Source organism: Podarcis tiliguerta (assembly GCF_965153285.1).
Source record: "Podarcis tiliguerta genome assembly, chromosome: 14".
NCBI lineage: Eukaryota > Metazoa > Chordata > Lepidosauria > Squamata > Lacertidae > Podarcis > Podarcis tiliguerta.
The window spans coordinates 18,600,130-18,620,456 of record NC_139547.1 but is presented as its reverse complement, the minus strand read 5'-3'; the positions used below and the strand labels follow the sequence as shown (position 1 = coordinate 18,620,456).

General features: G+C 45.2%; 1 long non-coding RNA gene across 2 annotated transcripts in view; it reads left to right on the top strand.

Annotated features, from left to right (window-relative positions):
• LOC310663878 overlaps positions 1–20,327 on the top strand; it is a 95,839-nt gene that overhangs the window by 8,307 nt on the left and 67,205 nt on the right. For both annotated transcript variants that reach the window (XR_014504607.1, XR_014504608.1), the window contains exon 2: positions 7,496–7,916. This is a non-coding gene — a long non-coding RNA (uncharacterized lncRNA). The remainder of the gene's footprint in view (positions 1–7,495; positions 7,917–20,327) is intronic.

The window sequence follows — 20,327 nt, the reverse complement described above, 5'->3', positions numbered from 1 at the left end:
TTTGCCACGCTAAAAAAAAAAAAAAAAACCTACTCTGGTGTGCGTCTCTCTCTGTGTTGTGCTTTTGGGCGTTGAAATAACGACACGGTGTGGAACACAGTCAGCCTAGGGGGGTTGTGTAAGCATGCTGGAGGGAGGGAGGGAGAGGGATGGAATGGAGAAATATCACTGGGGAAATCTGGCGGCCGCCATGTGAGCGTGGTAGCTGCCGAGCCTGCTCCCTCTGCGAGCCTGCGGCCCCGGCGACTGCGAGCTCGGCCTGCCTTTTCTGCACCATCGCACCGACAGACAGACAGCCGTGTTACATGGCTCCCTGTTGGGACTTCCACGCGATTTCCTCCCTCCCCTCCCCACGCCTCCCTCTCCCCGCCACCCTTAAATCCCCACATTTAAAGCATTCCTTTGCAGGAGCACAAAGCTCACTCTGTTAGAAGGGAGCCAAAGCTCATGCCCCCTAGGCCCATTTCACAGCTTATAGGGATGGGGAGCATTTCTCCTGAATGGCACCCCAGTATTGGAAAGATCTGACCCGTCCAGTCTTCCAACACGGACCCGTTCACTTCAGAGCAGCCACACTGGCTGCGGTGGGGCACATTCCCAGAAAGTGGGGTTGTAGATTCTTTCCTCTCTCTCTCTCTCTCTTCGCCATCATTTTCATCCCTGTATCTCCTCTCCGCCTTCCACCCATTGCTCTCCTCTTGGGCTGGATGAAGAGCCATTCTTCACCTCCCAGAATCGGGCTCAGCTACGCGTCTGAGGTGTAGGAGGGATTTTGAAAGATGCCTTTTGGATTCAGTGGCGCGCTTGAAATCTTCTCCCACCTACTACTCCTAGGTAGGGGATGGCGGTGACGTGGCTGCAGCCTCTGTCTTTGTACTGACGCTTGATGGATCCGAGTTGGGCCTTGTTAGACTGGCACCCTGCAGTCTACCAAAGTCTTGGAGGCCAGGGAAAAGAAAGAAAGTCTGCAGCCCTCTTCGGGAAGGTTGGCAACCACCTTAAATACAATCCTTGTAAAACAACCAATAGCTGTGACTTGTTATTTCAATTAGAGTCGAATTGCATCTAGCTTTGATGATCTGGTGGAAGAGTGAACGAGTCTGAATCGATTTGTTAGAGTGGAATCCTATACATTTCTAATCAGAAGTACACCTCCCAAGTTCAGTAGGGCTTACTCCCAGATAAGTGGGTTTAGGGGTGCAGTTTCAGTCTCTAAGATGGCACCAGACCCTCTGCAACAACACACTAAGAGGGTTGCCACCGCTCTGGAAGTTTTCTTCATCTTTTATAATTTCCGAGGAGGGGGAAAATATTTATTTAACAGGGGACCGTTCATTTTCCATCCGTTACAAATAGCTCTAGCCAGAGGCTGATTATACCTAGATTAGTATTTTCTTTTTTTAAGGTTGGGGAAGAATTTCTTATTATGTAACCTGATGCACGATTTTGCTATTTGTTTATTGTCCCTTACCATAAAATTTCCCATTGTATTAGAAAGGAGGGAGCGGAGGGGGCATTAAAGAGATTTTATTTTATTTTGCAAGAGGCGAGTGGGTGAGAGATGGTGAACAGATGATGCAAATATGTGGCGGCAACGAAGGCACGTTAAGGGAAGCTAGCTTCCAGCACCTTGGCCAGTGCCTTCGCCCTCGGATTTAAGCAACACTTCATTCTTGGGCAGCCGGTGGAGAAGTAGGGAATTGTGTTCCGCGGCAGAGTTAGTACCCAACCGCATTTTCCCAGCCGGAGACCCGAGGGAGGAGACCTCTCGCTGGGGTTGCGGGAAGGCTGGCGTGCTCCCAGTTTCCAAAAGCCTCTCGGAGGATCCGTAACGCGAGACAGCACTAGCACGTTAGGCCTAAGGCTGCTGACAAGACTACCCCGGGCCTGGCCAAAGCTAGCCTACCTGCTGAATGATGGTGGGGGTTTGGAAAGAAATTGCTGGACAGAAATGGGACATGAATGACTGCTTGGCCAGGCTGGCTAGTAGCTTAGCACCAGGCAAAAGCGGATCCGGTCGCCTCTTGCGTTCCTTGGTTCCTTTCCTTCTTCGTGTTCCGTGGATTCGAAGCCCCCCTCTGGGAATAGTGGTTTGATACAGGGATTATCTGATTTATTTAGATTATATTTAAATTCCTTATTTCCTTCCTTTCATCTCTCCCTCCCCTCTTTTTACCCGTCGTTCACCCCCTCTCTCTGTCCTATCAATATTCTATCTATCCATCCACCCATATCTTCTTTCTTTCTTTATTTCCACCACCCACCCACTCAGCTAACAAATCTGTTTTAACCGGATTCAACGCACACGTAGAACAGCCATTCCCCATAGCAGAGAGATCCTGTGGCATTTAGCATCGATTTGAAACACACTGTTCAACTGTACGGGCAGATGCATAGAATACTGACTAGAGGAGACAAGTCAATATTCCGCAATAGGCTCGATATAGGTGTTTTACGCCATTCTCTCTCTGTGTGTGTGACACACACACACACACACACACACACACACACTCTTAATGGTAACGACAACGTTTTAGATTTAGCATGCTTGCAGAGGGGTAGCCATGTCTGCCGGTTGCAGCAAAAACAGAGTCTTGTAGTACCTTAAAGGCTAAGACACTCTGACTGTGGCAGAACCCATCGGTTCTGGATTTAGGTTATCGAATCGTCTGCCTAGCTTGCAAGCTACCTGTGTGATGGAGCCGGGGGCGGGGGGCAGAAATCAGCTCGTCCAAGTGGCTTCTGCGTATTTGCACACAGAGAAATAATGAATGCAAGGATTTTCCTTGCATGTTTTACGGTCATCCTGTTCAGGCGCTGGAGGAAATATCGCGCGCTTGGCCTTGAGATGCCTGCTTCTGTTTTCCACGCAGGAGGAGAAGCAACAACAACAGTACAGGCAGAAACGAGCGGCGCGTTTCTACAAGGCCAGGTTGGGGGGGGGGGGGGGCGTCTCGTTTTATTCCGAGAAGGGGAACCGGTGACCTTCCAGATCCTTCCTGGACTACATTTCCCATCATCCCTGACCACTTTCCACGATGCCTGGCGCTAATGGGAGTTGGGGTCCAGTAACACCGTGTGTGTGTGTGTGTGTGTGTGTGTGTGTGTGTGTGTTCTTCACCAGTTCCCCATCCTTGATTCAATCGCAAACCCCAGAATAGAACGTCCGTGGAACCCAGAACGTCATTCCGAACATCTTTCGCTAGAAATCTTCGGAACTTGATGGGCCTTCCCTTCCCTTCTCTTGCAACCCACACGAAAAATAAAATAAATTGAGAGAGCATCGTCCACACACCCTTTCCCACCATTGCAGCGCTTATTTCGCTCCTGCAAAGGTGCCGGGCCCTGCAGGCAACAGACATGGACTCAGGCGGAAAGGTTTTATATTTTCACGGAAATATGTAAGGGGAGGCGCAGAACATTAAGACTCTATACAGAAGTGTGAGCATTTGGGAAATGGCGTTCGAGAACGTGGAATTTTGGGGATGGGTACTAAGCGGAGGGACGTACTAGCCAGCCACGGATAATCACCCTTTACTAAAGAGAACCACACCTTCTTTTAGGAAAATCTACGGTAATTCCCCCTGGACCTGGGGAGAGGATCAGTAATATTTGGGTTTTGTTTGAAAACCCCAAATTCTCAATGTTCAGTATCTTTCCCCCGCTTTCCCACCAGTCTTCTAGTCCAGGGAAATCGAATTCAAGATTAGCCCTTTAAAACAATCTGTCTTGCAAATACACTGGATTTAGGCCGTGGGAGGAGGGGAGGGAGTTGCAGATCTGCTTCTGATCTGAAGTCAGATCCCATTCACTGCTTTCACTCCGGTTTGATCCACACGTTCTCAGTCCCACCCAATCAGATCCTTTCAAACGGCAACAACGCGCGTACCATTCGGGGGGGGGGGAGGTGGGCAAATCTCTTCCGAAAGGACGAGCGGTGTTTTTAAAGCGTGTTTGTTCCGAGTCAAAATTAAAAGAAAACGGAGGGTGGGGGAGAGTGAAGGAGCCTAATTTTCCTCCAAGAAATGGTGGGGGGGGGGATGGAGGCGGAGGGCGTAGTCCCTGAAATCTAACCCCACCGTTTATTCAAAGGTTCTGGAATTAGAACACCGGACCTCGTGGACCTCCTCCGAAATTACGACTTATGGACAAAGTCAGGATTTTCGGTGGATACCTGTTCCGCTGACTTAATTTCAATCTAAGTGTTTCGGTTCAAGTGACCTACGGAATGGTCTGAGTGCCCCTTAAGGTCCCTTTTCCATTGTACCTGGAAGGCGGTGCGTAAAGATTTTGCCTGGGGGTATTCAGAGAACTCTAGTGTTTCCTTAGAGCTTCATTCCTAACATTACTTGGAAGTAAGTTTTGATGAAATCAAAGGAATTTACTTCCGAGGCCGTTTATTAAACTAGCCATTAGCCTTGTAGCTAGTTTTTTTTTTTTTTAAATCTATAGGGGGAAAAATCACGCGAGAATGTTTATTTAATGTTGATTTAATTTTTGAAGTAGAATAAGCTATTAGATCATATCCATTGGTGCTTTGTGCAGGTCAAGAGCCCGGAGATAAGAAAGACCCTCCTTACCCAATATAATCTATCTAATTATTAGATTGCTATATGTGTGTGCGCGCGCGCCTGCATAGCGATAGGAAAACAGGAAAGACAGCCTTTTGAAAATTGTTAAAAGCAGAGATCTATGTCACTCTCCCAAACATTAAAAAAAAAAAAAAAAAGAAAAAGGATCCAAAAAGGCTGGATTGCTTTTGGGAATGCGCGCTAGAATGGAATCCAGTGTGTGGAGAATCTTGTTGATCTCTCTCGCCCCAGTGGCATAAGGGTGAGCCTAGTGCCTGGGTATCAGCCGATTTGGACTTGCAATCCTAAACCCACTCACTTCCTAACAGCGCAACCCTAAGCATTTCTATCCAGAGACAAGTTGATATCCTCAGAAGTAAATCCTGTGGAATTCAAGCGGAGTTTTGGGTTACAGGAAAATGGGATTAAGGGTCGCAACCTAAGTCTCCCGGAACACAGTGAGATTTACCTCTGGGTAAATAGACGCAGGATTGTGGAGTCAGTTAGATTCCGCCGCCTTCTGAGATTAGCAGCAATCTAGAATTCCATGCAGGGAATGTGATCTGGAGGTGATGTTAGAAGCTTTTTAGGCGTGGACGGCTCAATCGGTAGAGCACGAGATTCTTAATCTTAATCTTAGAGTCGTGAGTTGGAGCCCCGCGTTGGGCAAAAGATTCCTGCATTGCAGGGGGTTGGACAATATGACCCTCGTGGACCCTCCCAACTCTGTAATTCTAGGATTCTGTGGAAATGTGTCACATATATACCTTGGTGCATTGAGATCAGTAACCTGCTGTGATTTAAACTGCAGTCCTCCGCCTGCACTTACCTGCAAGTAAGTCTCATTGAGCTAAAAAAAAGGCCTGCCTTCTGAGTAGGCATGTATAGGAGTTCCACTGAAAATGTGCTTGGCATTGGCCTGTTGGATGCTACCTTTATTTCGGAAGAAAGGGTGGATCCGAGGCTGTTGATTCGCTATTCTAGAATTCCTTAGGTGCTGCTCCCTTGCCCAAGCTTCTAACCTTCCCCTTCATTCTCTGCTCGTTTTCAATCAAACGTGCTTCGCGTTGCATTTCCGGATCTGATCTCGGTTTGGGGACCGTTTGGAAACCGATAGAGGGAGAGATTGTGTCTGATGCCGGTTCAGACAGTAATCGCTTCTAATGCCTGTATTGTTTGATCTGTGAGCACGTTGCCTATCGCTCGTTGTCGATCGCTCCAGTGTGTTAAAACGCGTTGAGAAGCGAGGCGTTGGTGCTGAAGGTGAGGCGGGTGTCTTCCACACACAGCAGATCAAAGCAAAGACGCGTTACGAGGAGAAGAAAGGGATAAAACCATTTATTTATTTTAATCATCTCGCCTCCTAATTCTGGGTGGTGCTTATTTGATAGAGTGCTGGAGCCAAGGGCGTGCTGCAATGTGTGTGCATTGTAAGTGAGAGGCTGGAGGCCATAGAAAAATACGAGATAATTCATATTTCGTAACTGGGGAATTATTTTTTTCCAAGGCACTTGTTTTCCATTTTCAATTCTTCTAGGGAAAAATGCATCGTTAAGAGGAGAAAATATACTGAACGATTAGGCTCCCCAAACTCAGCTGCCCAAACATTTTTGCCATGCCCATGTTTGTTTCAAGAGGGAAACTGTCTCTGCATTAATTTTAATTTTTTTAAAATAATAATAATAATAATAATAAAAACATGTTGGGAGACAGGAATCCAGACAACATTAAACACTTTACATTGGGGGGGGGGGGGGTTCAACAAGAGAGATGTATTGGCTGGGGTTTGGGTATTTTTTTTACTAAAAATAAAAATAAAATCCCACAAAAACTCGTTGGAACTTAATCTCAAGCATGACTGCTGTCCTGCGCGTTCCAACCTAAGAAGAAGCCGTGTCCCCATGCTAATAGCTCAGTGTGACGATTTAAACATGTATGGAATAGGGGCCATAATCGGGCATAATCGGGCACGTTTGCTGCAGCCTTTAGCAAGTGTTTAAATCTCTCCCAGTGAACTCAAGGGAACTTCATAGGGCTTAACTTTCGCTGGATCGGGCCGTGGGACGTGAGAAGGGCTCCTCTTTCGTGCTCTGGAGTGCAAGAATCCTCTCCATCCCCAGTGATTTTAAAATGATCTGGTTTCATCCCCCCCCCCCAAGAGTCTGCAAAATCCCAGGCCTCCCCCACCTCCCAACAAAGTGGTGTTAGATCACCCTTAGTCAAGGGGCTGATCTTAATTTGCGGCACCCACGGTTTAGACTGGAAGACCCCATTGAACAAAATCAAGACCCGCCACGCACGCAGTGGGTTTCTTTGAGCCCCCCAGAAAAGAGGAAATGTGCGTTGCAGGAAGCCCCGTTCATTTCAATGGGGCTGGCTGCCAAGTGAAATGGCACAGGGTTGTGTTGCAGGCCTTAACTCAGGCAGGGAGAGAGGGCTGGGGGTTCGTATGGCAGACTTCAAAGAAATATTGTTGCCTAAAAGGAAAGGGGCGGAATGTGTGTTGGGTGGGGAGGCGTGGGAGGGAAAGAGCAAAAGAGGCGGGAAGGAGAGGTGATTTGAATGCGAGGCCGCCCATTGGCTGCCAGCCCTGCTGACGTCACTTCCCAAAGAAGGGTGTTTAGCATCAGAAAAGGAGTATAGAACTTGGTCAGTAGAAAGAGGGCGAGACATCAGCCCAATATCTCAGGGTGTGATTTGAATGTAAACCAGCTGCTTCCCCCCAAGGGATATGCCTCATTTCAGATAGTCAGAACTCAGCAATGGGTGACTTCTGCCAGCCATAACCTGCAGAGCAGGTCCTTCTCCCGCTTTTCCTTCTTAAATAAGTGCAACGCTGCTCTTTTGCTTCTCTCGTCTTCCAAAAAAGTTTCACTTTCTTTTATCTCTTTCTCTCCTCCTTTTTTTTGCTTTCTCGATGGCAGATCAAAGATCCAAACCTCGCCAGTCTTGTTTTTTCTTCTTCTACCCCCGCCAAGTTGAATCCAGCTTTATGAGGAGGGGAGAAAAAAAAAGAAAAGAGATAGAGAGGAAAAGTGGAGGGGAGGAAAGCAAGAAGACGCCTCGGAAGAGGGAGGGCTGTTTCTGTCTTTGGTTATCTAGCTGTATGAGTGTTATCAAGCCATCATAAAGCTAGATAACCGAAAGTAGAAATGACTTCCAAAGACTTCTGGGAGCTGGGAGGCGAAGAGGAGCAGCACGGAAGAAGAAGAAGGTGGAGGAGAAGTCCGGAGAGCTGGAAACAAGGGAAAAGAAAACGAAGCCAAAAGATCAAGATTCTCAGGGAATGAAGTTGTCTGCGGCTGCTGGCGTGTGAGAAAAGCTCCCCGCGTTGCTTCCGTACAGGTATCCTCTTATATATGTTTGCTGCTTTATTTATCTTTCTAATTTGCTTGTTGTTTTAGGAGTTTTAATGATGATTCACTCTTTTTTCCTGCCCTCAGCAATTGTGTGTGTGCGTGCATGCAAATGGCCAGAAACCAAACTGGAGCAGGCTTGTGCGAACCTGGGGGCAAGTGGGAGGTAGCAGAAAACAGAAATGATCCAAAATAGATGTGTGTATGTGTGCACGCAGATATATGTGGCCTGAAATTAATTTTCAAGTCTTGTAGATGCACCCCCAAAGCATTAAGACAGAGCAAAGCGTGGGGAGGAAGAGGCTGCTGGGTGTGTGTGTGAAGCAGCGTGTGTGTCTGAACTCTTTTGCAACAATGCCCCTTGATCAAATTATTCTATGTAGAAAGCCTATTAGCATTTGGAATTTCTCTCAAGCACACTACACGCACCCCCCCCACTTTTCCAGGCTTTTCCTTGGTTTGGGTTTGTTACAGGCCTCTCCCCCAAAACTCTGCCCCCTCTGTGAGGTCAAGTTCTTGATAATTTGATCACTTTTCACGGGCTTTGGCAGCTGCTTTTGTGTGGAGTTGGGGGTCTCTGTGCAGAGTGAAGTGGAGCAGAAATGAAGGGAGAGTTTCTTGAATAGAAAGGGGCCTGGTTCCTAGGGCCAGACTTTAACATTGAGACTCTGCCTGCATATAAACTACCTGTTTTAACTGCTGAGACTTTTCTGTCTCTCTCTCTCTCTCGCCGACAACCCCCCCCCATTCCCAATCTCACCACCACCTCCCCTCCTCCAAGTTGCCTGAATGGTTAACATTCATAAAGGATTCTTTACCTCCACTGCAAACCCCAGAGTTGAAACATAATATGTATTACAATGTCTAGCAAATAAAAAAGCAATTGGGGAAATCTGCATTCCGTTCCCATGGCAACGCAAAGCACAGCGCTAGCTCGGCCTAGTCTCTCACTCCTGGCACATTTTAGCCGCCAATTTGAGGCAAATAAGTGCTTTTTGCCTGATTTGGTTGGAAGCAACTCTCGGTCCTCCTCCCCCCCCCCCGCCAACCTTAAACCATGGAAAACAATTCACAAAAGATCACTATAATTCTTTCAGGAGCTGACTCCCTAGTTGGTGGATGTTGTTGACAGTCATTCCTCCCCACCAACAGAAAAACATCAACAATGTTTAGAAAGGTCCAGGGAATAGAGGTCTCCCCATCCCCCCCCCCATTGAGGGTTTGATACACTGCTTAGTATTACTAATCAATTAATTTAATTAAGTAGGTGTGCTAATTACTCACCTTTCAGTTGAAGGTCTCAGAGCAGGTTACCTAGTTTAAAAGAAAAAAACACAACCCAGTAAAATGTAATATGCAAATGGCACAACCTGGCATAATTTTTTATTTATTGCATCTATCTATCTAATCTATCTCTATCTACCCTTTCTGCAAAGGCACCCAAGGCAGTTTAACACTTTAAAATACTAAAACAAAATATAAATCTGGACCTGTGACTTCTGGTGTGGAATGGGATGGGGACACGGTAGTCTCATTGCAGCAGGCTGTGATCTAGCCTTTGCCTGCCTCCCTTGCTCTTATCTACCTTCCCACAGGGCTGTTGGTGCTGGTTGGTGTTCCCATCATAACCAGTACAGATAAGCAACAATTTAATTCCTCAGACCTTAACAGCAACAGCTTCTCAATTTGTGGCACGCAAGCCATTGGGGCAGCATAAAGCATGCAGGGGTTCCTTCTTTTCTCCATCACCTGTTATGAACTTGGTAGTGCATGTGTGTGTGTGTGTATTTGAGAGAGACAAAGACATGTATCTGAAAGAAGCAAGCTCAGGTAGAGGTACTATTTTGTTCTTATAAGACTAGCCAAGTCAGGGCGTTCATCCATCTAGCTCATCATGGTCTATGCTAGAGGTAGCCAACATGGTGCCCTCCACATGTTGGATTAAACTCCCATCAGTCCCAGCCAGCAATGCCAATGATCAGGGATGATGGGAGTTGTAGTCCAATGACAATGGCCATCACCATGTTGACTGCCCCCGGTCTACCCTGACTGGCAGAAAATCTTCAGGGTTTCAGACTGGGTCTTTTCTTAGGTCTATTTGCAGATGCTGCCAATTGTGCCCAGGACTGTCTGTGTTGTGCTCTACTGCTGAGCTAAGTGTCTTCCCTTGTTGGTTTAGTGTTTCCCTGGTTGTGTAGCTTTTAGGCATAAGCAGAGGTGCTCCTGTTGTACTCTTATAATGACAAAGTGGGGTTTGCTCCTCCAAATCCCCAGTTCTTGCACACATGGAAGCTGAAGTCCTCATGACTATGTGCAAAGATTTTTGCACATCTCCCAAATGGGTGTTGAGTTGGGAGGCCCTGAAATGAGTTGAAATTTAGTAAGTCAGAGTTTATTCTCCCCCCCCCCACAAAAGCACTACTTTACAACCAGTGCCTTAAAACCTGGTTGCACTACCCTAGGGGTATGTAAAGATGTAATATGGTTCCAATGAGCATGTACAGAGTGATTACCCCCTTCCCAAAACTGAATAACCACCAAATCTAACACATCTATGTTTGTGAAGTGCTTTGGAGAGCAGGAACCAAGCTGCCTAGACATGTAAGGCATAGGTTTATAGGAATGTGTGATTATGGAAGAAATTAAACATTCATTTGATCCATCTCACGCAGTATTCAGTTCCTTGCAGAAAGCAGCTTTATGCCATGAGGACGTTCACAAGTTAGGCATGAGAGTGATGGTGGAAAGGCCATAGCTTAATGATAGCACACATGTTTCCAGGTTGCCAGCTCAGTTCTTCTGGATCTCCCTAATAGAGCTGTGAAAGTCTCCTAGCTAGAACCCTGGAAAGCTCCTTCAAGTACAGTAGACAACACTGAGATGGATGGACAAATGATTTGACTTTGTATAAGGCAGCTCCCTAAGTCCTCCTCTGCTGTTTATTGCCACATTTGTTCTTCAGGGCTGGAACATTATAATAATCAGCCCTTTTAGCTAACAGTTGTCAGTTGGTCTGTCTGTGATGAAACGGTTGAGTTCTTTTTCTTAAAGCCACCAATAAGCGAATTACACACCATGCTTGTAATTGGTCACTTTAGGAATAAATTGGGGGCATACTGAATTTGACCAGGAAAGTGGAATTGGAGAGGGTCGTATCACTGTATAAGGATTTGCTTATCTGGAACTTTTCAATATTCACACCACACTTGCATCCTGAGCGTGTGCCTGTTTACTCAGAAGTAAGTCCCCCTTGGTTCAGCGTAATTTACTCCCAAATAAGTTTGCTTGGTAATACAACCTGTGTCCAATTCTTTGCAGTCGGTGCAAAAAAAAACCCTGTGCACTTAGTGTTCCCTTTAATGTTTAGGACGATATTGCAAAACTGCTTGAATAAAGGTGGTTTTATTGTATCCATAGAACTCAAAGAGAAACAAAGGCACTATAATCGTACCTACAAAGCTGTGCTTGGATCACTCTAGGTCTAGAATATTGCAGATGTAGACAGTTGTGCACATTGGATACTTTAGTACATTTTGCACATTTTGCTGTGGCTGTAGGTGTTCCCATCTTCTTAAAGAGTCAGGCATTTTCTCTCCATCGCTATGCTGCTGGAGAAGAATCTTGATCGGAGCAAAAAAGTAGGTTTTACCAAAAGTAGCCTACCATTTATAGGAAATCTGAGTGGGTTTCGCTAATGGTTGCAATCTTGTACTTTTTCCCTGTCAGTATAGAGCCCAAAGTAAATGGAGGGGGAGGAATGGAACTCTGCTCCAGCTTTGTTAAAAGTGCTTAACTTTTAAATGGTCTGAATTACTACTGAGTTGTTCCAGCTGAACTCTGTGGGGCTTGCTTCTGATTATGATTCTTAAGATCATGCTGTACGCTCAATTGAACAGAACAGGAAGGAGTTAAACCTTGTTCTTGGCAGTACATCCTATGTGGCTTTAAAAAAACCAACAACTTGGAAGCAATAACCACAATGTTCAGTGGTACTTACTCTTAAGTAGAGATGGGTGAGGAATTTGATTTTCTGTGAAATCTGATGCATATTAATATGAATGAACGGATTGGAATGTTAATTATCTCTTGGATTCTGTGCTTCTCTGAATTTTGTGATACATTTCCTGGCTCAAATGTAGCAAAATGTATCAACACAGGGGTATTTTGGATAAAATGCATGTAGGTGTATATTGAAATGCATATTGAAATATCATTTTAAAACTATTTTTATTGTGGAATATTTTTTTTAAAATGCAAAAGGGGGACAGGGCAAACTTACGAATCAACACACATGAAATTGGCTTGAAACCAGACAACTCCATCCATTCCTACTCTCTGCTAAACATTTAGGATTCAGTTTAAGTCTCCCACTGAAACATATGGAACTTAGAAGAATGGAATGGTAGTGCTTCATTTTGGTTGGATTGGGTTTTTTTTAACAGCTTCATTTCTTGCGCAGAAAATATTTTCAGGAAGTAATGTTTTAGAATATTCTGTGCTATTCTTCAAGATCTTGATCGGATTCACATTGGCGATTTTTTTTTGAATGAGATTTGGATAGGTACTACCCAACAAGATTAGCTTGAGTGGTTACTTGACTTAATGCATAGAAAGATAGTTCTTGGAATCTATTCTTTGAATGAGTGGCTGCTTTTGGAATTCATGCAACAAAAAGATTGGCCCTAATTTAGTGTAGATCTGATTCCGTAATAGATCTGTTGAATCTGATTGTCAATGTCACTGTATTTGACTTGTAGCATCATGGGTTTTAACATAAGTAATTTCACTGGAATTTGACTGGAAGCTGGGTTTGCAGGAGTCTTTTTAAAAAATTCTGTTTCCTAATTTATGATAACTGTTCATTTTGTAGCTCTTTCTCTGACTATTCTGGACTAGTTATCAGTCAGTAGTGCCTATTGTTTTTTTGGATGGGTGTATTTACTTCCAGTATTCTGATCTATTAAAAATATACACTTTACCATTTATCAAGCATTGAAGGAGTTGATTGTTTCAAATTACTTTTCTTTGATGCACCAGCCAATATTTACGTTGATGCCTTTTTAAAGACTACTGATCACCTTCAGGTTCATCACTTGATGCCTGAAAAATTAGGACATGGGTAGGCAAACTAAGGCCCAGGGGCTGGATCCGGCCCAATCGCCTTCTAAATCCAGCCCGTGGATGGTCCAGGAATCAGCATGTTTTTACATGAGTAGGATGTGCCCTTTTATTTAAAATGCATCTCTAGGTTATTTGTGGGGCATAGGAATTCGTTCATTTCCCCCCAAAAATATAGTCCGGCCCCCCACAAGATCTGAGGGATGGTGGACTGGCCCCCTGCTGAAAAAGTTTGCTGACCCATGGATAAGGAGATGACTGGAACATGTAATAAGGCAGCTGTCGCTAAGTGGTAGAGCTACATCTCCTTTGCATGCAGAAGATCTCAGGTTCAATCCCTTGCATCTCTAGGTGGGGCTTGGAATGTCCCCTGTCTGAAACTCTGGAGAGCTGCAATAAAGAGGTAGATGGGCAAACAGCCTGATTATAAAACAGCTTTCTTTGTAATGCTTTCCAATGGGTCTGGTTGACATTCAACTGCTAGCCACCCAGAGCCAAGCATTCAATGTGCCTGTGTGAGCTAGTCCTTTGTGGATAAAGTTGATACTGAAGAAGGGAGATGTGGCCTATGTTTGGCAGATGCTCAAAATCCATCTGCTTGGTTTCAAATATTTGTTCTTGATGTGGGTCAACCTGAGGCCAAAATCTTTGCTTACTCTGAAGAACATCTGGGGAAGGACTGTAGATCAGCGGTGGAGCGCCTGCTGTGTGTGCTGGACACCCCAGATTTAATCCTTGGCATCTCCAAATGGGACTGGGAATGTCCGCTGTCTGAAATCCAGGAGGGCCTTTGCTCTGTCAGTGTAGATAGTATAGAAAGACAGTATTGACCAATGGCCCAACCTGATGTTTAAGGCAGCCTCCTATTTACCTTGCAAGCTGTTTGGCAGGTGAAAAGTCACACCAAGCTAAGAGGCCAGTATCCAAATAAAGGCCTTTTGTTCATTTTTAGAGCACATCCATTTAAGTGATGCTTTTGTATTTGGACCCCACCTTTTTTCTGTGATGGAACTCAAGCTGGTATGAATGGGGCTCCTGGGCAGTCTCTCCTCCAAATACAGTCCAGACCCAGACCTGCTTAGCTTTCAGCAATGTTATTGCCTCTTAAGACAATGTACTGGGACTTACCTGTCTTTCAAAGAGGTAAGGAGAAGACTAAGGCAATTCACAACTGAAAGAGGGGAATTATACATACATCATACTTGAAGGAGTGCTTTACCCAGTACCAACCAACCTAGGCTTTTAAGATCCTCAGAGGCGGCCCTGCTAGTAGTGCCCCTAGTGAATATGGCCTGGAGGACCACTATATGAAGTAGAGCCTTTTTAGTGGTGGCACCCCAGTTCTGGAACGCCTTCCTTGTTTATATCAGGCTGTCCCACATATTGTTTTAGGTCAGGTAACACGTTAAGGTCTAATATGTTCCATCAGGCCTTTGGGACATAATGGGAGTAGAATTGTTAGCTACCCTGGGATTTTATGAGTGCAAAGGTGGGGCATAAGAAATAAGATAATAATCATCTTAATTGCCCACCAAGAGCATGTTCCACGATCTGGTGCAGCAATAAAACTGCTAGCGTGTTTGCAAAGCTAAGCAGGGTCTGGTATGGTTTCCAATTGGTTGGGGTACTGTGTGTTGAGATTCCTGCATTGCAGAGGGTTGGACTAGTTGACCCTTGGGTCCGTTCCAACTCTACAGTTCTATGATATACTAGGACATAAATTAAATTTATCCCGTTGAGTCCATGAAGTCATGGCTGCAATCTTAGGCATCCTTACTTGGGAATAAGTCTAATTTAACCTAGTGGGATGCACTTCTGAATATACATGCTTTGCAAATCTGCTTAAATAATTTGTCTGTCTGGGGTTGAGGATCAGGCCATAGGTTTGCAGCTGGCTATAGACAACTGAGTGTAAGGAACCAGCCACACAAATAACATGCAAAATGTATGGGAAGGTGGAGCTTCAGGTCTGGAGGCTGAATATGGCCCTTCAGATTTCTCCATCTGGCCCTTGGGACTCTCTCCAGGGCGCCCCCCTCCCCATTCACACCCTCTTTGGGCCTGCTGCATATTCTCCTTGAGTGCTTTTGCAAGGCTGGAATGAACTGCTTCTCTGGATGGAAATAATAATAATAATAATAATAATAATAATAATAATAATAATACCCACCCATCTGGCTGGGTTTCCAGAGTAAGATGTGTTTAGAAACTGGACAAAGGCAAAATTTACAATCATTGCTCTGTCCACTTTTGTTTCTGGCCCTGTGCTGCGCTGCTACGTGGCCCCCAGAAAGCTGTCCTTAATGGAATGTGGCCCTCAGGATGAAAACAGTTAATAATTCCTGAATTTGAGAATGTTACTGTGTTAAATCGTAGACTCACCAACACAAAGGAAAAACTTGTAAGGAGTTTATTTTTGTTTGTTCTAATGAGAAGTCATTGTACAATATATGTATGCTTTTTTTTTTTTTTTTTTAAGACTGGAAAAAATTAACGATGGTGCTAATTCCACAGGAAGCCTCCCAGGAAAAAGGGCTCTGTGAGTTTGAATGCTTGAAAGCATAAAGGCCTGGAATTAGACTATCATTTAAGGAAGCGTTACTAATCCAAAATTACAGCAGCAATTCTGTGATTTGTCGGCGTCCCACATGCATTGCCGGAATGAAAAGGTGTGGATTTTCCAGAAATGGAGCTCAGCTGTAGCACATAGTCTTGGGAAGATGAGAATGAATTATTTCTTTCCTCACGCTGTAGGGACATGAAAACGAAGGTGCCATTTACGCAACCAGTTTTTGTTCTTTCCAAACCATGTGGAATAGCATTCTGGACACAGCCCCGGAGTGTGATGCAAAGGCCAACGAAAAGCCATTGGGAGGGATCACTTTCTGTTTAATAATGTTATGCAGTGAGGCTCTTACTTTTAAAATATCTATACATAAATAAAATGTCGATAGAGTCCTTGTGTACATGTTGGACAGCACCCAGCTGACTTCCTATGCTTAAGCCCCATTGAAAGCAGCGGCATGGCTTTCAGGCTGCAACTTGAGCTGCCTTGAATATTCTTGCACTTTGAAATTGCCCTAGAACAGAGGTGGGGAACGTTTTCCTGGCCCCGAGAGTCTCTTTCTAGCGGTGCTAGGGCAAAAGTGGGAGGAGCTACATGTGTGATTTCCCCTTTTGTACAGTAGTCCAGTTTCTACATACAGTGGTGCCTCACAAGACGAAATTAATTCGTTCTGCGAGTTTTTTCGTCTTGTGAATTTTTTCGTCTTGCAAAGCACCACTGTGTATTGACAGTTTCCCATAGGAATGCATTGGCGGTTTTTAAAAAAAGGCGCAAGACGTTTCATCTTGCGAAGCAAGCCCATGGGGAAATCCGTCTTGTGAAGCAACTCAGAAAATGAAAAACTCTTTCGTCTTGCGAGTTTTTCGTCTTCCGAGACATTCGTCTTGCGAGGTACCACTGTACACTGCTGTCTCCATTCAGACAAGTAAGAGGCATGGTCAGAGTCCAAGGACACTTTCCAGGCATTCGAAAACGGGGCCAGTGAGGAGGTGTGGCCTGGGAAAGGTCTCAAGGGCCAGACAGAGGGGCATTTGGCCTCTCGGTCACTTGTGGCCTCGAAATGAGCATATTTGATGCGACCAAATAAAATACTCATGCGCATGGCATATTTCCCACTTCATAGAATTGTAGAGCTGGAAGGGACCCCAAATGCCATCTAGTCCAACCCTCTACAATGCAGGAATTTCGATTGAAGCATCCCAGACTGATGGCTACCCTAGGTAAAGGGTAAAGGGACCCCTGACCATTAGGTCCAGTCGTGGCCGACTCTGGGGTTGCGGCGCTCATCTCGCTTTACTGGCCGAGGGAGCCGGCTTACAGCTTCCGGGTCACGTGGCCAGCATGACTAAGCCACTTCTGGCAAACCAGAGCAGCACATGGAAATGCCGTTTACCTTCCCGCCAGAGCGGTACCTATTTATCTACTTGCAGTTTGACGTGCTTTCAAACTGCTAGGTTGGCAGGAGCAGGGACCAAGCAACGGGAGCTCACCCCATCGCAGGGATTCGAACCGCCGACCTTCTGATCGGCAAGCCCTAGGCTCTGTGGTTTAACCCACAGCGCCACCCGCTTCCCTAGATGAGTGAATAAATTGCTTACAGCTACCGGGTCACGTGGCCAGCATGACTAAGCCACTTCTGGCAAACCAGAGCAGCACATGAAAATGCCGTTTACCTTCCCGCCGAAGTGGTACCTATTTATCTACTTGCACTTTGACGTGCTTTCAAACTGCTAGGTTGGCAGGAGCTGGGACTGTGAAACGGGAACTCAGCCCGTCATGGGGATTCGAACCGCCGACCTTCTGATCGGCAAGTCCTAGGCTCTGTGGTTTAACCCACAGTGCCACCCTACCTCTGTTTAAAAGCTTCTGATGAAGGAGAGCCCACCATAGAGCAGTGGAACATTTCTTAGCTTCCTCAATTCATCTGGCCTTCCCCTTTAGATTATATAACCTTTCCCTCCCACTTTTCTCTTGCTGTCTTCAGCCCCCCTTGCCTTGCCTCCTTGCCTTTTGAGGTGATTCTGTTTATAAGTGTCTGTGACATTGCTTTGCCCAAGTAGCGCTGTGTCTCCGTTGACAAGACCATGTTTGTTTGTGTGTTACATTTACAGTGGTACCTCGGGTTAAGAACTTAATTCGTTCTGGAGGTCTGTTCTTAACCTGAAACTGTTCTTAACCTGAAGCACCACTTTAGCTAATGGGGCCTCCCGCTGCTGCTGCGCCGCTGGAGCACGATTTCTGTTCTTATCCTGAAGCAAAGTTCTTAACCCTAGGTACTATTTCTGGGTTAGCGGGGTCTGTAACCTGAAGCATCTGTAACCTGAAGTGTCTGTAACCTGAGGTACCACTGTAGATCTCGCGTTTCCTCCAAGGAGCTCAAGGTTCTCCTTGCTCCCGCAGGAACCTAGGAAGCTGCCTTGTGCCGAAAGACCATTGGTCCATCTACCTCAGTGGATGGGCAGCAGCTCTCTCAGATTATGTTCTTTCCCACCCCTATCTGGAGATGCTCAGGACTGAACCTAGAACGTTCTGCATTCAAGGCAGATGTTTTGCCGCTGTGTTGAAGCACCGGAATGGATATGAGAACAGCTGGTGTGGATGCCGAATTTCGTTGCATGTGAACTGCATGCTTATCATGTACCACTAACAAGTGTGGCAGCTGGGCGTATTTGACTAGAGAGACGGTTTGTGTGTGTCAGGGGGGCAGCATGCACAAATGTGATATCATCACTTGGCAGCAATTGTTATGTTAAAGTAAAGGTACCCCTGCCCGTACGGGCCAGTCTTGACAGACTCTAGGGTTGTGCGCCCATCTCACTCAAGAGGCCGGGGGCCAGCGCTGTCTGGAGACACTTCCGGGTCATGTGGCCAGCGTGACAAGCTGCATCTGGCGAGCCAGCGCAGCACACGGGAACGCCGTTTACCTTCCCGCCAGTAAGCGGTCCCTATTTATCTACTTGCACCCGGGGGTGCTTTCGAACTGCTAGGTTGGCAGGCGCTGGGACCGAGCGACGGGAGTGCACCCCGCCGCGGGGATTTGAACCGCCGACCTTTCGATCGGCAAGTCCTAGGCACTGAGGCTTTTACCCACAGCGCCACCCGCGTCCCTAACTGTTATGTTAGGCTGTAGCAAAAGAGAGAAGAGAAGGCATGCAGGCCCAGTGCATCAACACAGCTAAGATCAGGAACCTTTGCCTCTCCCTTTCATTGAAAATTTCCACCACAACTTGGCTTTAGGAAAACTTTAAACTAAAAACTTGTATCTGAACCTGCTCATTTTTCTCCCTCCCAAACCATTTTCCTTTTCTGCTGTGACCTTGTCCCTAGGTTTCTTATTTCTCCCTCCCTCCCAAACCATTTTTTCTTTCGTCTCGTGAACTTGTTACTGGAAGACCTGCAGCAAAATGTTTAAGTTCCCCCCACTCGATAATATTGTGTTAGAGGCTATACAATTTGAAAACACAGTTGCAGGTGTTAGATCTGTACACGCAGAGCATCACTTGGTGGTACATGTAGTTGTGAGCTTTTGACTTGTTGGCAATGGACCAAATTTTAATCTGTGGGATCTGTAAGATCAGGCCACATTTGGTTCTTCACATTTGGTTCTGTGGTGTTACTTGATGGGAAGAAAAAGAAAACATGAATGGTGCTTTGCTTTCTAACAGTGCATGGTAATTTCTTTTGTTTTTTCAGTGTGTCAAAAGTGAATGTTTTAGATTTGCAAATTTAACCAAGGTCAAATTTATGTGGTTGTAGCCAGCTGAATGGCAGATGTCCAATGAAATTTATATAGCACTTACCAAGTGTTCAAAGCGCCTCACCTGAGCTTCATAATCTTTGCAACACCTCTGCAAAGTTGATCAGATCACCTGTTTTGTTTGCTCAGAGCATTCATTTACTGCTCTCTGAGCAAACGAGCTGCCAACATGGTTTTTGAAGGGCATGTATGTGTGGTATATATCATTATAACACAGTTTGCATGCATGCACAACATATTTAAGTGCATAAATAAATATATATTTCATTAGTAAATTGTATTGAGTGCACAAAATTTGTATTATTTGTAATATGTCACTATTACCAATACTGCCTAAAACTGCCCTCAATGCAGTAGAGGGGTGAGGCTATGAAATAGGAACTTTTAAAAGACCAACCTTGTACATTTCGTAGCAGAGGTGAGACTAAAAAATTGGATTTTCTGGTGTACAGTTCATCTCATAGCTATTTTGTAGTACGTTTGTTAGGAGAAATTCACACCCAAATGCAGATGATTTTTTGTGAAGATTCTTTTTAAAAATAAAAAAAATAATAACGGCAAATTGCTGCAAAATGTGGAGAACTGAATTTAAGATTGGGAAAGATATAAAGAAATTGAGAAAATCAAAATGGACAGATAGTTCCACCGTAGGTGGGGCTTGAGTTGGTTGTTTTCTCTCTGCCTAATCTACCTCAGAGGGTTGTTATGGAGGTGAAATAGAGAAGGACTATATATTTGCTCTTTAAGAAAGGGTGAAATAAGAAGGTTGTGTTGTTACACTACACTCATTTTTTTTAAAAAAATCTGTTGGCTGTAGGGATGGACAAATCTGTCAGCTATGTGAGTTTCTCATTTTTCCAGTCTTTAAGTCCCGTTCACTCTTATTTCCTCAGCAGTATTTTTTTTAAGTCTGCATGAAAATTTGTATGCATTCTCATGCATGTTTCTCCTAATAGACA